Source organism: Nomascus leucogenys, chromosome 3 (genome assembly GCF_006542625.1).
Source record: "Nomascus leucogenys isolate Asia chromosome 3, Asia_NLE_v1, whole genome shotgun sequence".
Classification (NCBI taxonomy): Eukaryota; Metazoa; Chordata; class Mammalia; order Primates; family Hylobatidae; genus Nomascus; species Nomascus leucogenys.
The window spans coordinates 50,258,175-50,278,442 of record NC_044383.1 but is presented as its reverse complement, the minus strand read 5'-3'; the positions used below and the strand labels follow the sequence as shown (position 1 = coordinate 50,278,442).

Sequence of the window (20,268 nt, the reverse complement as noted above, 5' to 3'; positions counted from 1 at the left end):
ATCAAACAGGAAAATATATACACTGAAAATTATAAAGTATTAATAAAGGAAAATGTTTACTTTTTGCAAAATACAGTATTTTTCTTTTTTAAAAAACGTGTAGGTTTAGGGGTATATGTGCAGGTTTGTTATATAGGTAAAATTATGTCATGGGGGTTTGATATACAGATTGTTTAATCACCTGTGTACTAAGCAAAGTAGCTAATAACTACTTTTTTCTGATCCTCTCCCTCCTCTTACCCTCCACCTTCTGGTTGGCCTCACTGTCTGATTGTTGCCTTTGTGTCCATATGTTTTCATGATTTAGCTCCCACTTACAAGTGAGAACGTGCAGTATTTCTGTTTTCTGTTTTTCTGTCCCTGGATTAGTTTGCATAGAATAATGGCCTCTTGCTCCATCCATGTTACTGCAAAGGACATGGTCTCATTCTTTTTATGACTGCGTAGAATTCCGTGGTGTATATGTACCACATTTACTGAAATGAACATATGTGGGCATGTGTCTTTATAATACACCCATCATATTCCTTTGACTATATACCCAGTAATGGGATTGCTGGGTCAAATGGCAGTTCTGTTTTTGGCCCTTTGAGGAGTTACCACACTGCTTCTTACAATGGACGAACTAAATTATACTCCCACCAACAGTGTAAAAGTGAGCCCTCTTCTCCACAACCAGGCCAACATATGCTACTTTCTGACTTTTTAATAAAAAGCTTTCTGACTGGTGTGAGATGTTATCTACTGTAGTTTTTATTTGCATTTCTCTAATGATCAGTGATGTTGAGCTTTTTTAAAATGCGTTTTTTGGCTGCAAGTATTTTTTTGTTTTTGTGTTTGAAAAGTGTCTGTTCATGTACTTTTCACACTTTTTAGTGGGGCTGTTTGTTTTTTTCCTGTAAATTTGTTTAAATTCCTTATAGATGCTAGATAATTGACTTTTGTCAGCTACATAATCTGCAAATAATTTCTCCCATTCTATAGGTCATCTGGTAACTTGGTTGATAGTTTCCTTTGCTGTGCAGAAGCTCTTTTCATTTATTTATTTTTTGACTATGTTTCCAATATGACCTTTATTGAGCAAGTACTGCTGTGACATTTCACATCGATCAACATAAGATTGCAAACTATCCATGTCAACGAGGTTCTCCCATGAAGAAAAGTCCATTTTAAATGCACCAGTGAGGTAAACATAATTATTCATATATAGCTTTCGTAAGGCTAAGAGAGTTCTGTGTTTCATTTATTGTTTTTGGCTCAGTTGGTACTTTACATAATACATCTCAAGACATCTCCCCCCCTGAGTGACCCCCTTCCAACAGTGCAGGAAATTGGTAAATTTCCCAGGTACATACCGTATCATGCATTTGAATCCCCCAAAGACTGAGGGGGGAGCAGACTGAGCTTGCATGCAGTCTTCTCATATTGCACAAAGTAAAATACAATGTCTGGAGCCCCCATGGGAGAATCTGTTCTGTTTTGAAGCTGTCAATCACATGCATTTTGAAATTGTCATATGGCTTAAACTTTTGCAGTGGACTCAAATCTTAGTCACTCTGGATGACTTCCTTTATTATGGCATGTGAAGTGACATTTTCTACCTTTTAGCAGACCCCGATTTCTCCTCAAAGGTCTCCTCATGTTCTTCGACCATTTGAGTGATGGTTACAGATTTAGTGATGTATTTGGTAGCACCATCTCCCCCTTCACTGGTGATTTTTTCTACTATTTTGGTCACCACCACTTTATCTTCACTTTTATCATCCACCTTCTTTTCATCTGCTGGGCTCAAGTCTAGGTCATTGGTGACAATGCCTTACTCCTCTTCCCTCCCACTGCCTTTTTCCTTGGTATCCTGCTCTTCCTTCTCTTTTCCTTCTACCTCCCCATTGACAGCTAGGTCTTTCTTCCTGGATTCCTTGGAACCTTTATCACTCCCTTCCTTCTCATTCCCCATCTCCTCCCACTTTCTCCTTCTCTTTCTCCTGTTGCTGTGGCTTCCCCTCTTCTTTGGTCTCTTTCTCCAAGTGCACCTTTACCAATTTGGTAATGGTGACCGCCTCCTCCATGGCTTCCTCCTTTACCGGGGGGACTCAGCTTTCTTCTTCTCTGGCACATCCTTTGGTTTCTTTTCCTTTTTCTCTTCCTTCTGTTCCTTGGGAGCTTCCTTGATTTCCTTTTCTTCCTCTTTCTGTTCACCTTTCCCCACTTCTGCTTTTGACTTTGCCTCTTCCATTGGTGATTTTGGCACAGGAGACTTGGCTTTTTCTAGCTTTTCCACCTTGGTGTCTGCCACCAACTCCTCCTTAGTAGCCACTTCCTTACTCTTTTCCTCAACTTTCTTTTCCTCTTTAGCTTTGGCTTCCTCTCCTTCACCTTCAGCCTCTGTTTCTCCTTCTTCCTGCTCACCTTCCTCTTTTTCACTAGACACTTCCTTCTCAGATCGTCCCTCTTCATCTTGGTCTAACTTAGCGCCCTCATCTTCTTCCTCCTCTTCTTCTTCCTTTTCCCCTTCTTTCTCTCCATTAACTTCAGGTGCAGTTGCTTTCACTGGAGACTTGTTTATCAGTTTTTCAATTAGTTTGTCAATTTTTGCTTTTGCTGTGATTGCTTTTGGCATATTTTCCATGAAATCTTTGTTAGATCTAATGTTCAGAATGGTATTGCCTATGTTGTCTTCCAGTGCTTTTATAGTTTTGGGTTTTACATTTAAGTATTTAATACATTTTGAATTGATTTTTGTATATGGTGTAAGGAAAGGGTCCAGTTTCAATCTCTGCATATGGCTAGCCAGTTATCCCAGCACAATTTATTGAATAGGGAGTTGTTTCCCCATTACTTATTTTTTGTCAGTTTCCTCAAAGAGCAGATGGTTGTAGCTCTACAGACTTATTTCTTGACTCTGTTTTGTTTCGTTGGTCTATACATATGTTCTTGTACCAATACCATGCTGTTTTGGTTACTGTAGCTCTGTAGTATAGTTTGAAGTCAGGTAGCATGATGCTTCCAGCTTTGTTCTTTGTGCTTAAGATTCCCTTGATTATTTGGACTATTTTTTTGGTTCCATATGAATTTTAAAATTGATTTTTTTTCTAGTTCTGTGAAGAATGTAATTGCTAATTGGATAGGAATAATGTAATTGCCAATTAGATAGGAGTAACATTTTATCTACAAATTGCTTTGGGCAATATGGTCATTTTAACCATATTGATTCTTCCTATCCATGAGCATAGAATTTTTTTAAAATTTATTTCTGTTATCTCTGATTTCTTTTAGCAGTGTTTTGTAGTTCTCATTGTAGAGATCTTTCACCTTTCTGGTTATCTGTATTCCTAGGTATTTTATTCTTTTTGTGGCAATTGTGAATGGGATTGTATTCCTGATTTGACTCTCAGCTTGGCTGTTGTTGATGTATAGCAATGGTAGTTATTTTTGTACATTGATTTTATACTTTGATACTTTGCTGAAGTTGTTTATCAGCTTACAGAGCCTTTGAGCTGAAACTGGGCTTTTCTAGATATAGAATCATTTCATCTGCAAACGGAATTAGTTTGACTTCCTCTCCTCCTATTTGGATGCCTTTTATTTCTTTCTCTTGCCTGATTGCTCTGGCCAGGACTTCCAATACTGTGTTGAATAGAAATAGCGAGTGGAGAAATCATTTTTTTGGTGCTGGTTTTCAAGGAGAGTGCTTCCAGCTTTTGCCCATTCAGTCTGATGTTGGCTGTGGGTTTGCAATATATGGCTCTTATTATTTTGAGGTATATTCCTTTAATACCTAATTTGTAGAGAGTTTTTAACATGAAGGGAAGCTGAATTTTTTTCAAAAGTCTTCCTGCATCTATTGAGATGTTCATGTGGTTTTTGTCTTTGGTTCTGTTTATTTTATAAATCATATTTATTGATTTTTGTATATTGAACAAACCTTGCATCCCAGGGATAAAGAATGTTGATTGTGGTGGATTCATGATATAGTGCTGGATTCAGCTGGGTAGTATTTTGTTAAGGATATTTGCATCAAAGTTCATCAAGTATATTGGCCTAAAGTTCTGTTTTTTGTTGTTGTGTCTCTGCCGGGTTTTATTATCAGGATGATACTGGCCTCATAGAATGAGTTGAGGAGAAGTCCCTTCTCAATTTTGGGGGAACCATTTCAGTAGAAATGCACCAACTCTTCTTTGTACATCTGGTAGAATTCGGAAGTGAATTCATCTGGTCTAGGGCTGTTTTTGCTTTGCAGGATGTTTATTACTGATTCAATTTCAGAATTTGTTATAGTTATCTTCAGGGATTTAATTTCTTCCTGGTTCAGCTTGGAAGACTGTATGTGTGTAGGAATTTATCCATTTATTCTAGATTTTCTAGTTTGTGTTCATAGAGGATTTCATAACAGTCTCTGATGGTTATTTGTAGTTTTGTGGGGTCAGTGGTAATATTCCCTTTCTCATTTATGATTCTGTTCATTTGGATGTTCTCTGTTTTCTTCTTTCTTAGTCTAGCCAGTGGTCTATCTATTGTATTAATGTTTTCAAAAAGTCACCTCCTGGTTTCATTGATGTTTTGAATGGTTGTATTATGTCTTAGTCTCTTTCTGTTCAGCTCTGATTTGGTGTATTTTTTGTCTTCTGCTAGCTTTGGGTTTTTTTGTTGTTATTTTGTTGTTTTTCTCTTGCTTCTGTAGTTTTTTAACTGTGATATTAGGTTGTTAATTTGAGGTCTAACTTTTTGATGGGGGTGTTTAGTGCTATGAATTTCCCTCTTAACACTGCCTTAATTGTGTCCCAGAGATTCTGGTATATTATATCTTCATTCTCACTAATTTCAAAATACTTCTTGATTTCTGCCTTAATTTCATTATTTACCCAAAAGTCATTCAGGAACAGGTTGTTTAAATTCCATGTGATTGTATGGTTTTGACAGATTTTCTTGTTCTTCAATTCTATGTTTATTGTGCTGTTGTCCAAGAGAGTGGTTGGTATGATCTCGGTTCTTTTGCATTTGCTGAGGATTGCCTTATGTTTGATTGTGTGGTCGATGTTAGAATATGTATTGTGTGTACATGAGAAGAATGTACATTATGTTGTTTTTTGGTGAACAGTTATGTAGCTGTTTCGCAGATCAATTTGGTCCAGTGTTAAGTTCATGTTCTGATTATTTTTGTTAATTTTCTGCTTTAATGCTCTGTCTAATACTGTCAGTGGGGGTGTCAAAATTTCCCCCATTATTGTGTAGTAGCCTAAGTCTCCTTGAAGGTCCCTAAGAACTTGGTTTATAAATCTGAATGTTTCTGTGTTAGGTGTGTATATATATGCTAGTATATATATATATATATATGCATATATATATGCATATATATATACATATATATGCATATATATATACATATATATATGCATATATATATGTATATATATATGCATATATATATATGCTAGTTAGGTCCTGTTGAATCCTTTTCTATTATACGATGCCCTTGTTTGCCATTTCTTATTTTTATTGGTTTAAAATCTTTTTTGTCTGAAATTAGGATTGCAATAATTGCTTTTTTTCTGTGTTCTCTTTGCATGGCAGATTTTTTTCCATTCCTTTATTTGATTCTATGGGCATCACTGCATGTCAGATGGGTCTCTTGCAGACAGCATAGAATTGGGTTTTGGTTCTTTATCCAGCTTACGTTCTGTGCCTTTTAATTGGGAAAATTAGTTCATTTACATTCAAGGTTAGTATTAATGTGTATTTGATCTTGTTATCCTGTTGCTGTCTACTTATTATGCTGACTTGTTTGGTTGCTTTATATTGTTACCGGTCCGTGTTCTTAAGTGAGTTTGTGCGGTTGCTGGTTATGGCCTTTCCCATCCATATTAATGCTTCCAGAAGCTCTTGTAAGGCAGGTCTGGTGGTAATAAAATCCCTCAGCATTTGCTTTTCTGAAAAGGATCATATTTCCCTTCACTTAGGAACCTTTGTTTAGCCAAATATAAATTTCTTTGGCTAGAATTTCTTCTCTTTAGGTTATTGAATATAGGCCCCAAATCTCTTCTGACTTGTGGGATTTCTACTGAGAGGTCTGCTGTTAGTCTGATGGGCTTCCTTTTGTAGGTGATCTGTCCTTTCTCTCTAGCTACTTTTAACACTTTTTTCTTTCATTTTGACCTTACAGGACCTGATGATTATGTATCTTGGGGATGATCTTCTTGTGAAGTACTTTGTGGGGGTTCCCTTCATTTTCTGAATTTGAATATTGGTGGTTAGGTTGGGGAAGTTCTGATGGATGATATCCTGACTTATGTTTTCCAAGTTGCTTTCTTTCTTCTCATCTCTTTCAGGGACACCAATGAGTCATAATATTGGTCTCTTTATATATTCCTATATTTCCTGGAGGTTTGCTTCATTCCTTTTTATTCTTTTTTCTTTATTCTTGTCTGACTGTCTTATTTAAGAAAAACAGTCTTTGAGCTCTGAGATTCTTTCCTTAGCTTGGTATTCTTCTCTTAATACAATTGCATTATGAAATTCTTATAGAGTGTTTTTCAGCTCTATCCTGTCATTTATGTTTTTTGGTTTTTTTTTTTCTCTACTGGCTATTTTGTCTGTCACCTTCTGTATCTTGATATTGTGATTCTTAGCTTCCTTAGATTTGGTTTCAACATTCTCCCAAAACTCAACGATTTTTATTCCTATCCATAACCTTAATTCTATTTGTCATTTCAGCTACCTCTACCTCATTAGGAATTCTTGCTGGAGGGCTAGTGTGCTCATTTGGAGGAAAGAAGGCACTCTGGCTTTTTGAGTTGTCCGAGTTCTTGCATTGGTTCTTTCTCATCTTTGTGGGCTGATGTTCCTTCAATCTTTGAAGTCGCTGTCCTTTGGATTTTTTTTCTTTTATTCTATTTTATGACCTTGAGGGTTTGATTGTGGTATAAGCTGTGTTCAGTCACCTGGCTTTGTTAGTGGAAGACTTCAGGTGGCCAAGGCTCAGCTCAGCACTCTGCACTGTGTGCTCTAACTCTGGGAGACTGGTATCATACACCAACTATTACCTGTGGATCCTCAAGTTCAGGAACCTGCTGCACTGGAGGGGTCAATGTGATCTCAGACTGCTGGTCACAACACTCTAATGGCTACTCCCAGCCAAAGCATTTTTTAGGACAGTCGTAGTGGGATGTGACCACATTTGCATGTACCAACAGCATCCTCCATCCACATGGAAGATGACAGCCTCCATGTGGGTGTTTGTATTAGTGGCTGTGGCCATATGGTTTGGGAAGGTGGGGGGCCCTGCTGGCAATGGTGTGCACATTTGTCCTGGTGCTGGTGTTAGCACAGGGATAGGGCGCTAGTGGTCGCAGTACTGTGTGCACCCTCTGTGAGCATTCTTGCTTACAGCAGTGACCTCTCAGGGATGGGAGTAGATACACTGTTTTCTCTGCTTAGTTTCATGCCAGCAGTCTTGGCACAGGAGTGGAGCACTGGTGGTGGCAGAGCTGGCAAACTATATGCCCTCCAGTGCTCCAACGAAAATGGCAGTGCAACAGGGGGAGAAGGGATGGGGCACACTCAAGCCAGCAATAGTGGCATGGCATGGCATGGTACATGTGCACACATGCACTGTCAGAGAAGAAAAGGCTAGGTCTGTCTGCAAACACATGTACAGGCAAAGAGATGTACGGGGATCGCTGGCAGCGAGTGCCTGCAGGCAAAGCAGTATGGGGGAGGCTGTAGTGTGGGTAGGGTATGGGCAGTCTTATATGTATACACAGGGTTTGCTCTTCTGGAGCACTCTCCCAGTCAATTGCAGTCCTCCAGTGCAGGAGCAATGAGGCAGGCCCCCTTGAGGTGCCTGGGGGGTGCGCTGCCAGCAGGTACAGGCAGGCTGGGGCCCGAAGAGAAGACAACACACCAAAGGGTGCTCAGGGGGCCTGGCTCATCTCATGGGCAAGACTGCTCTACAGAGTCTGCATTCACCCCTTTCCTTAGGGCTAATGTCTACTATAGGAGCAAGTCAAGCCTAGGGGAATGGGCATCCCTGGCTGTTCTCCACTATAGACACTCCTGCACCAAACCCTGTGGGCTCTGCTGCAGCTGGAGTTCTGTCCTTACCACTTCACTAAGTAGCTTTCTCAGCCAACTCAAGTGTCCATGGTGGCTGACGAGACTCCTCCTGCTAGGATTACAGAGGCTCATGGTGAGAGTGAGTTGCTCCTTGCTGTTCAACTCACCCCCTCCACAGGAGTTGCTAGGAGCCAGGAATGAGTCCTGGTGTGTGATAGCCACATGCAGCATTCCCAGCTTCATCTCCCTTTATCCCATCTTCTGTATCTTCTCTCTATCTGCTCTCAATGCCTTCCCTCTGAAGATTTACTAGGGGTAAACCCATCTTCCTGATGTCGTGGTCCCTCTGTGGGAGATGTTTCTCCTGGCTGCATCTAGTTGGCCATCTTGGAGGAGGAATCAAGGAAAAATGTTAAAGCATAGATAAATGAAAAAACATCCATCCATGGAAAATAAATGTTTATGAATTGAAATAATTAATATTGTTTCAGTAGCTATACTAGCCAAAAGGAATCAACAGGTTCACGCAATCTCTGTCAAAATTCCAGTGGCATTCTTTACAGAAATAGAAAAAAAAATTCTAAAATTTATATAGAACCACAATAAACTCCAAACAGCAAATAGCTAAACCAATTTTGAGCAAGAAAAGCAAGCTAGAGGCATCACACTTTCTGATTTCAAAATACTTTACAAATCTAATCAAAACAGTGTGGAATTTGCATAAAAACAGACATATAGATTAATGCAAGGAAACAGAGAGCCCAGAAATAAATCCATGCACTTAGAGTAAACCAGCCTGCAATAAGGGCACCAAGAATACACATTGAGGAAAAGGTATTCTCTTCAATAAATAGTGCTGAGAAAACTGGACATCCACATATAGAAAAATGAAGATGAGCTCTTACCTAATACCACATACAGAAATAAAAATTAACTTAAAATGGATTAAAGACATAAACATAAGACTTGAAACTGTAAAACTATTAGAAAAAAGCCATCAGGAAAATGATTCTTGGCATTGGTTCTGGCAATGATTTTTTTGGATATGACAGCTAAAGAACAGGCAACAAAAACAAAAGTATAGAAGTGGAATTGCATCAAACTAAAAAGCTTCTGCACAGTGAAAGAAACAATCAACAGACTGAAAAGAAAACCTACAGAAAATATTTGCAACTGTATATCTGATGAAAGGTAATATTCAAAATATATAAGGAGTTCACAAAACTCAATAGCAAAAAATAAATTTACAAAAATGGACATTAGTCCAAAGATGTACAAATGGCAAATAGCTAGATGAAAGATGACAGGTCAATAGGTAGATGAAAGATGAAAGATTAACAACATTAATTATCAGGAAATACAAATCAAAACCACAAAAATGTATCACCACATTCCTGTTTGAATGGCTATTATCAGATGTCAAAATATAAATTTTGTGAAGGAAGTGGAGAAAAAGGAAGACATATTGATGGGAATGTAAATTGGTGTAGCCATTATGGAAAACAATATGAAGATTCATTTAAGAATTAAAAATGGAACTACCAAATGCTTCAGCAATCCCACTTCTGAGTCTTTATTCAAATGAAATAAAATTATTTTGAATCGATATTTGCTTTAATTTTCATTTCAGCTTTATTTATGATAGCTATGGTATGGATACAACTTAAGTGTCCATGGACAGATAAGTGAATAAGGAAAATGTGGCATATACCTATTGTACAGCATGGTAACTATATATCTAATGTACAGCATTAGATATGTTGTACATCATGGATGTGATGGATATGTTAATTAGCTTGATTATGATGATCATTTCACAGTGTATGCATATACAAAAATCAAGTTGCACACCTTAAATATGCTCATTTTTACTTGTCAGGTATACCTCAATAAAGCTGAAAAAAGAAAAATGGAAGTCAGGAAGGAAGTCAAAGGAAGGAAGGAAAGGAGGAAGGAAGGGAAGGAGGGAGGGGAGGAGACAGGAGCAGAGAGGAGGGAAAAGAAAGAAAATAAGTGCTCAAGGAAACATGAACTCTACAATGGAACAAATGCTTATTTTGCTGTGCTTTATGGATTTAATTTTAACTTGCGTATCGATAGTTTGAATATCACTTTTGACATTCATTATCCATTGTTAAAAACAGAAGAAAATACCCATGCATGGTTTTGTATGCTCTATATTTACCACTGTGTTCACAAATGTAAGATGCTGCCATGATATTTGCTCCTCCTTGGGATAGCCTCGAGTGTAGGTCATAGTTTTTTTGGAACATTGATTGTCGTTGAAAATTCCGTGGAGCATTGTCATTGTAAATTCCTGTACACTTGAAGCTTCAGATTGGGTTCTGATAAGATTGGGTCATGTTGAGCGTACTTGGGACTGAATGAGACATATTACTTTTTATCAGATTGTAATGACAGGTTTAAAACAGTTGCTTTCAGATGAATGATAACTAGACAAGCTACTTTTTTCATATTTTTGAGATCAGAATATTATGAAATAATTCAAATTTCCCAAATACGTAATATAGAAAAATTCTAAGTTTCATTTTAATTTTTCATCCTATTTTTGGTTTTATTCATTAGATATTGGCATGTTGTAGTTCTTTTCAAAATGTATTTTAAAATTGTTTTCTAGCTGTATTAGTTATCTATTGCTGTCTTAGCAATTTATCACAAAAATAGTGCCTTAAAACAACACAAATGTATCATCTTATACTTCTATAAGTCACATGCTTGACACAGGTCTGACTGGATTAAAATCAGGTTAAATTGGCAAGACAATGCTACTTTCTGGAGGCTCTAGGGGAGAATCAGTTTTCTCGATCTTTCTAGCTTGTAGTGACCACCTACATCCCTTGACTTCTGGACTCCTTTTGTTTTCAAAGCTAGCAGTGTTACATTTGCTCGCCATTCTTCTACAATCACATTTCTCTCACTGACCACAGCCAAGGAAGGTTTAATATTTTTAAAACTAATGTGATAAGATTGGGTCTATCCAGATAATTTGGGACAATTTTTCCATATGGAGGTTCTTAACTTTAAACACATCTACAAAGTCCTTTTAACAGGTAACGTAACATATTCCAAGGCTCCTGGAATTAGGTAATGGACATATAACAGGCCATTATTTTCTGCATACCACACTAGGCACTGGGGTTCTAGGGGCTTCAGGCATTTGGCTAGTGGCTAGGTTCTACAGATGAAATGGAGACAAATCCGATATGTGGGTATATATGCATAAGTAAAAATACATTCCGCTCTGCTAGTGGTATTATTTTTACTTTTTATGACATTGAATGTTTACCAACTACATGTACACGTAAATACTATTATTTCTGAGTTTTTATACCCCTTCCCAAATGAGGTAACAGAAAGATATTTTTGTGTCTTGGTTTTTTTGTTTGTTTGTTTCTAATTTGTTTGTTAGCTTGTGTCATACAGGGAAGTCACATGTAAATGTGAGGATTTAGAGGGTGCAAAATGCTTTCACACAATTTAACTCATCAGATTCTTACAGCAATCCCTTTAGGTAGGCAAAGCACTTTTACTCTGCTCTTCTCTCTTCCTGTAACAGATGAGGGTCTTTAACAGATCTCTATCAGAACAGGAAATAACGTGTTCCCAGAGTTACACAGCATCTAGTGTTGTGCCACTTTGCTCAGCCATTATTATAGCACATCTAACTAATGTTCTTGAGGAAAATAATTCTCCATAGGTAATATTAGGCTGCCAGAAATATTTAAGCCATTTTTGGAATGTTGGTCCCGAATATGTGTAAATCTCTGTATTCTAAATAACCATTTATATATTGGCGCTAATAAATGATGGAACGCGGAAAATTAAAAAAGTCATCCAAAACATCTAATTTAAGCAAGAGGTAATTTTTGGACTGATATATCAGATCTGACAGACAGCGAGGGATGATAAAATCAAACCAAGTTTTGGAGTCAGGCAAATGTATTCGGTCACTTCTGAGTTATATGACTTTGAGCAAATCAGTTATGTTCTTTCTACTTGTGTTTTTCTACGTATAGTATGGGCATGATAGCACTTTATTGTCATATGTGTGCAAAACAACATAGATAAAAGTGTTTTATTGTTTAAAAATGTTTTATTGTTTAAAAGTTCACTAAATGGAAAAAATAATATTAAATTCATCCTTAATAACACTTTAATCTGGAGATAAACAAATAAAAGCCAAACTGGGAAAGTGATTAGCAGTTCTTTTTGTCATACAAAAAGACAAATTGGGAGTCTTTTCATTGTCTAGGAAAATATATACTGCTGACTAAGATAATGACAAATGCTCATTGCCATGGTATATATATTATTCCAATACACAGAATTTCATGTCAAGGGGATATTTCTTTATTCTTATGTAATGAATGGGCCAGGCATGGTGGCTCATGCCTGTAATCCCAGCACTTTGGGAGGCTGAGGTGGGCGGGTCACAAGGTCAGGAGATCGAGACCACCCAGGTTAACATGGTGAAACCCTGTCTCTACTAAAAATACAAAAATTAGCCGGGTGCGGTGGTGGGTGCCTATAGTCCCAGCTACTCAGGAGGCAGAGGTGGGAGAATGGTATGAACCCGGGAGCAAGACTCTGTCTCAGAAAGAAATAAAAAAGAATGGTTGCTATATGACAGACAATGTTTGGTAATCTTGAAATATCAATGAATAACACACACAAATATGCCTGCTCTCTTAGAGTCTACATTCCATTGATAGACATAAATGATAATACAATTAACAAATAAGTTAATAAACAAAGAGTTCATATAATATGCCAACAGGTGATAGGCACTGTGGATAAAACAAAATAGACTGGCCAATGGGGGTTCAGAGAGAGTATAGGAAAACTGGAACATTAAGTACAGATTATCAGCTAGGCCTCCTAGAGCAGAAGATGTTTAAATACCAGCTGGATTGAAATAATTACCTAATTTTATTTCTTGAGGAATAGTGTTCCAGGGAGAGGGAACAGAAATATTAAGGTCTCAGAATGTTTGTTGTGTTTGATAAAGATCAAAAAGGTAAGCATGACTAGAAGACGATAAATGAAGGGTAGATTGCTAGGAGATGAGATCAGAGAGAAATGGAAGGTGGGATCTTTTGAAACAGTGGAAATTTCCTTTAAACTGTTCAAAAATATGTGTTGAGTAATGATTACTAACATCAAAATTATTTTTTATAAAATCATGTCAGACTTTTTCATCTCCTTATAAAAAAGCAAAAATATGTACTGAGTATCTGTGTTTGGGAAATAACAGAGAACAAAACAGACAAAAATTCTATTACTTTCTCAAACTTTTGGAATTCATTTGAAAATATACCCATGTTTATAATATCACCATTTTTTTCCACTAGCTAGCAGCCATTCTCAACTCATTTACAAATTATGGCACATCAGTCCAGGTGTGGTGGCTCACGCCTGTAATCCCAGCACTTTAGAAGGATGAGGTGGGAGAATCGCTTGAGCCCAAGAGTTCAAGACTAGCCTAGGCCACATAGTCAGACCCTGTCTTTACAAAAAATAGAAATTAGCTGGGTGTGGTTGCATGCAACTGTAGTCACAGCTACTTGGGAGGCTGAAGTGGGAAAATCGCTTGAGCCTGGGAAGTAGAGGCCACATGGAGCTGTGATCACGCCATTGCACTCCAGGCTGGGCAACAGAGTGAGATCCTGTCTCAAGAAAACAATAACAACAAAACACAAAGTATGTCACATCACTGATTCTTACAGACATAACTATATATTCCCTCACATATCTTCACACAGCTTTAAACCTGTTGGTTATGAAAAACTCCTACATTTCATTTACAAATTAATATGAAAATGTATATCTTAAAGTAGGATCACAAGAGCACTGATAAGTGTCTTTAATCATGTAAGTGAAAAATGTATTTTTACCAAAGCTAATGTAGTTATTTTTAATTGACCAACAAATATATTGTCATTACTATTACATTATTGGCAATAATTATATCGCCAGTTGGGATGCCTTTTCCATAATTATGTTTAGAAAGATGATACAGAAACATACATAATAGAAGCATTATCTTAAAATTGATTTAGTGTCATTTCCTCTTAAATATTTTTCTGTTGATATAACACTAAGCTGTGTTTCATTCACTTTAAACAAACAGATAATAAATTAATACCCACACTTTACATGGTAGTGAAGGATGATAAACATAATAATCTCAGCTGAAATCATGCAAGTTTATCTTAATAATCAAGAACAAATATTATTCCATAACCTTTAATTTCTTTTCAAAATATTAGAAACTCTTTTACTGTCACTTATAAATGTGTACGAAAATAAATAAATTATAAAACATATTCATTTAACATCCTGGAATTTACATTGGGAATTAAAGAATTAAAGTCAGTTCTTTCTTTCCATAACTCTTGTTTATATTCAACTCATATCTTACATTATTATTTTTTGCAGCATTATTTTCATTTATTTGCTATACTTTCACATTTGCTGGCCAATTCCCTCTTAATTACATTGAAGTTAAAGACTTAAAGTTTACTTGTTTGTTAAAAAATGCTTACTAATAGTTTGAATAGTGATTGATTTCTTCTTATATGGCTTACAATGAAGGGGGCAATATTTTATGCCTTGGCAAATTGTCATAATCTTAAATTTGGATCAGCTTTCATCACTTTATGCTTTGATGCTTTCAATATGGTTAAGTATCTCTGTAAGTTCCTTTAATGTAAGTCTTTTTTTTTTTTTTTATTGTGTGTTTGGATTTTTGCTGGCGTCACTTAGCCTGGTACATCTTCATCCTTTTCATCACATCCGCTTTCTTCATTTATGTCAATAAGCTCCTCTGCACTAAGTTGTTCTGGCTGCAAAGCTTAAGTTCCTCAGATGGCAGCAGTGTCAATATTCCCACAGGGATTTTGCCGTAGCTCCATTTTCACTGGACTCAAATTTTACTGTACGTTGTACTTTTATCTTTTCCGGCCAATTCTTTCAATTATTTATTTTTAAGAAATGGCACTTGTGTTTATCGATGGGAAACAGAGACAACATAACTGCACACTTTTCTGTCTGCATGTGCTGAATAATAGGTGTGTAGTGATCAATCACTGACAGACATTTAAAAAGATGATGCCAGTGGTCACTGATCATGAAGCACACCTGTTATTTACATAATGATTTTGGACAAAAGAGCAAGGAGCAAAATTTGCACTTATGTAATTACTTACTGTTAATATACTGTGGTAACTGAAATTTGAACTATGTCGCTGGGTAACTGGTCTAATTTAACTAAACATGGTAACTGAAATGTATGCATATAGGAACTGTGTAAAGTGAGGAGTACCTGTAAATAGGAATGCTGCAAGGTCATATCTTGTTTAAAACTAAACTTTAGCATTTGCTAGTTATGCGATATCAGGAAGCAATATAATTTTTCTAAGCCTTAGTTCATCTATAATAAAAAATATGATATGGTCTATGTTATAAGATCGTTAAAAAGATTAAGTAAGGTGATACATATCGACCAAGTACTTTATAGGTCCTTAGTAAATAGCCAGTATATATTAGCTAATGGATTATTACTGAATCATTATTTCTACTCAGACTAATAAACCTCTTGAAGTTAAGACATTTTGTATCCTCATTGTGTATCAAAAGGCCTGGAACGTAGTAGGTACTCAATGAATCTATTTTAATGAATGAAACTTAGCTTCTCCATTTCTAGAATATTTCATAAATCAATTGTGTGACACACTTTTTAATCTTTCAAAATCTATTTTCAGAAAAATTTAAAAATGTACTCCACCTTCCCCAAATCCCATCTGTAATGGAACAGCAATAACTGATCTTTTTACAATGAAAATTATATTACAGAGGTGAGCATAATCAAATGCTACAAAACTGGGTCTAATTTTCCTGAAAATTAATCTTAAAGGAAAATACTGGGAGTAATTTTATTTTTGACTTGATTTAACAATCAATTTTATTAATTTTATTGTCCTTTCTTGGGCAGGTCTATCTGCACAAATCTGTTGAGCTTTTTCAGATACCATCACATTAACTTACTTGTGCCTCTGAGGCAGAGATGAAGTGGCTATTTTTCAAATCTCAAGTGCCCTACCCACAGGAAAGGAATACTATTTTTCATTTAATGAGCTTTAGCACATGAACAATTAAGAAGACATAATTGAATGAAGCTAATCAGCAAAAAGCAAGAGCTTGCCTCTGGGAAACTGCTGAAGTTGATTGTGGCTCTTATCTGTGGTTTTATCTGTTAAGCTAATAGTACCAATAAGTGGGAAAACAGTGACTAGTAATTGTACAGTCCTCACCGCCTCCCCCACCAAGTTTGAAATAAAAAAAAAAAAAAACACACATATTGCTAGGAGGACTGATGATGCCAATAAAATAAGTGAATTATTGGTTAACTATTGTTTAGCCTACAACTTTGAAGTTAAAAAAAATAAAAAATTGTTCTTAGTCTTGTTATTAACAACTGTTCTGAGGGTTAGCTTTAATAATTGTAAGAAAGCTCTCCTTATTCTAAGGTAGGGGGTAATCCATTAATGAAGTGTAGTTTAATTAGAACTTTGTTGAAAACCTTAATAAAGGCCAAGTTTTAAAATATCCAGCCTCCTAAAGAAACTGGGAATTTCTGTACCTCTTAGTTGGGAAATGGTAATTCATAGGAAATTGCTACTTGGGGAGTACCAAATCAGAAACCGGAAAACCTCACAGGATAGATATTCCAATTAAGGTTGTTCAGCTTATATTTGAAGTGTGCACTGGACAGTTTATTTAAACTAAACCTTTAGGGCAGTCAACTTCTTTGGGTCATTTACAGTTTTTAAGAGACTTAAAGAGCCTATAAATCTAGAGTCCCCAAAAAATGACTTTCTTGAGCCAATTTATATATTAAAATGTATTTGTATATTGTTCTTAGAAGATTTTATATATACAATTTGGTAAAATTTTCATGTAATGAAAGCAAACCTACCATTTGGTTGAAGCAAACCTACAATTTGCTTGTTACATGCTTATTCTTATAATTGTTCCTGACATTGTCTTTACCTTTTCTTCCTTGTTTTGTTTTATTAATTGAAAATAGCCACATTTTTCATATGACTAGACTATGGTTGCTAATGGACATTTGGCCACATTCTTTTAATTTACAGCCATGATTCCGATTTATATTCACTCATTACTTGATTTCAGTGGTCCAGCCAAGAAGTCAGCACAGCTATGCTTCCTACACAGCAGAGAGATGGTGAATGGAAGATTAGAGGGATGAATTGGGTTAAAATTATAAGGAGGATATCATAGGAAAAGAGAACTAGACATGAATCGAGATAGAATAAAGAGAAAAGAAACAAATTATTGATGCAGTAGAAAACCAGTAAGGAGTAAAAGAAAGAAGATAGGAAAATATGTTATTGTGGGTAATATATTACCCTTGATTTAGGGGATAATTTTATCAATATGGTGAAATTTTAAAAACTTGTTCCATGTATCTCAACTTTGAGAAAAAAACTATTGAGAGTGTTTGTGACCTGTTTAATAGAAGCAAATACAGTTTCTTTAAAAAGTCAGGGTCTTGCTCTGTCACCTAGGCCTGAGTACAGTGGCATAATTATAGCTCACTGCAGCCTTGCAGCCTCAAAACCCTGCATCCAAGTGATCCTTCTGCCTCAGTCTCTCAAGGGTCTAGGACTACAGGTGGGCACTATCACACATGACTAATTTTATTTTCATTATTTTAGTTTTTATAGAGATAGGGTCTTCTTATGTTGCCCAGAGTGATCTCAAATTCCTGAGCTCAAGTCATTCTCCTCAACTTCCCAAAGCTTTGGGATTACAAGCTTGAGCATCTACACCTGACCTTAAAGAATGTATTATGTAATAATAAGGTGATTAATATATTCTCCCCTTAAAAGTAAATGTCTTTCTTTCCATTCTGAAACGTGTGTGTCTTTATTGTTTTTATTAATATGCTAAATAAAAGAAAACATGGTATATTTCTTTCAATCAAATATTTCTCTATTGATCTTTTAGTTGAATCTTAATTTTAAATGATAAAATGAAGACTACCATCTAGGCAATAGATTTTTGTGTACCAGTTTAACTTCAAGTAAATGATGGTAGCTAAATAGATCTACCTTTGAAAGTTTGTTGTGCAGGTGTTGAATATGCTTTAAAGCGTGTCTATTTTCACTTATTTCCTCTTTGACAGTAGAAAAAATCAATTCCTTTTCTATTAAGACTTGTAAATGAGGTTTATAATTGAAGCAACTGATATGGCTGATTAGCATATGAACTTTCTTTTAGTAGAAATTGGGAGTTGATCATCTTATCTACTGAATTTCTATGTGTTTGGATACTATTAACCCTACAGTTCTATGTATCCCTCCCCATCCATAGGTCAAAAATAAAAGCATTTGCCAATTGTGATATCCCTTATTTAGCGTATCTCTCTCCTTATATTCATTTTAGTGTTGTCTCCAGGCCCACACTTGCCTTGAGATATGTTTAATTTTGACCTCCCCATGGAAAGGTAACATAAACCAGCCCTCCACTTAGTAAAATAAAATGGAGGAAAATAGCAATTATCCAAGTAGCACAAGTCAATAAAATAAATTATAGAATCATTTTAATTCCTCAATTGTTTGGTATAATAGTCTATATTTCATAGCCATTGGATTAAATTTGTTAACTGCATGGATAAAATATTTCATATGAGAATTTTTGATCTGAACTATCAGGGATATAATTGTATTTTCATAAAGTTAATAAAGGAAAAACTATATATTGTTTAGGGGTACATACATTATAGTATATCTATCAACTATGGCAAGTAATGACAAAATTCAGGATAGTATAAGAAAAGGTATGCAAGAGATTCTTTTAATTTTTTTCCTAATCAAATAGCTCAGATTGTATATATGCAAGAGATTCTAAGATACCAGTAACTGAAACGTGTGTATCTTTATTGTTTTTATTAATATGCTAAATAAAGGAAAACATGGTATATTCCTTTCTTTAGATCAAATGTTTTCATTATTTTTATTTTTCGGGACACAGGGTCTTGCTCTGTTGCCTAGAGTGCAGTGGCACAATCATAGCTTACTGTAACCTTCAACTCCTGGGCTCATGTGATCCTCCTGCTGAGAGGTGTGCACCACCATGCCCGGCTATATTTTTTATTTTTATTTTTTGTAGATCAGGGCCTCCCTACATTGCCCATGCTAGTTGAACTCTTGGCCTCAAGAAATCCTCCAGCCTTGGCCTCCCAAAGTGTTGTGATTACAGGAGTGAGAAACCATACCTGGCCAGTAAAGTTCTATTTCTTAAATTGGGTGGCATCTACTGTACATTTATATTTCATATTGTATTGTTTAAAAAGAAAATAAGAACACCTACTGTTTTGTTTGCATATATGTATTTCCTCAAGAAAATACATGATAAAAGAGTATGTGTAATTATGACAAGAAAAATAAGGTCTTAATTATAACCTGACCAACATATAGATTCTTCATTTTACATCTGGTGTTACTGAAGCTATAAATTTTACCAATCACAGATTCAATGAAATTATCATATGATCCAATGGAACTTAACAATCTTTATGGAATATTTTGTCGTTTGTTTGTTGGCTGTTTGTATGTCTTCTTTTGAGAAGTACCTCTTCATGTCCTTTGCCCACTTTTTAATAGGGTATTTTTTTCTTGTAAATTTGTTTAAGTTTTTTTATAGATTCTGGGTATTAGACCTCTGTCAGATGCAGAATTCACAAATATTTTCTCCCATTCTGCAGGTTGTCTATTTACTCTGTTGATCTTTTTAAAATTTTTTTATATTGCTGTGCAAACTCTTTAATTTAAATATGTCCCAATTGTCAATTTTTGCTTTTGTTGAAATTGATTTTGAGGATTTAGCCATAAATTGTTTTCCTAGCCTAATGTCAAAAATGATGTTGCTTGGGTTTTTTTCTAGGGTTTTTATAGTTTGAAGTATTACATTTAAATCTTTAATCCATCTTGAGTGAATTGAGTGAATTTATTATATGGTGAAAGGTAGGAGCCCAGTTTCATTCTTCTGCATATGGCTAGCCAGTTTTTGAGTACCATATATTGAACATTACCCAATGTTCACTTTTGTCAACTTTGTCACAGATCGTATGATTATAGGTGTGCAGCTTTCCTTCTGGGTTCTCTTTTC

At 35.8% G+C, this 20,268-nt stretch overlaps 1 protein-coding gene and 1 pseudogene across 1 annotated transcript in view; one reads left to right on the top strand and one right to left on the bottom strand.

Annotated features, from left to right (window-relative positions):
- Positions 1-20,268, top strand: part of PCDH15 (protocadherin related 15) — a 979,523-nt gene that overhangs the window by 194,903 nt on the left and 764,352 nt on the right. The window lies entirely within an intron of this gene.
- LOC115832140 lies at positions 1,548-10,360 on the bottom strand (annotated as a pseudogene).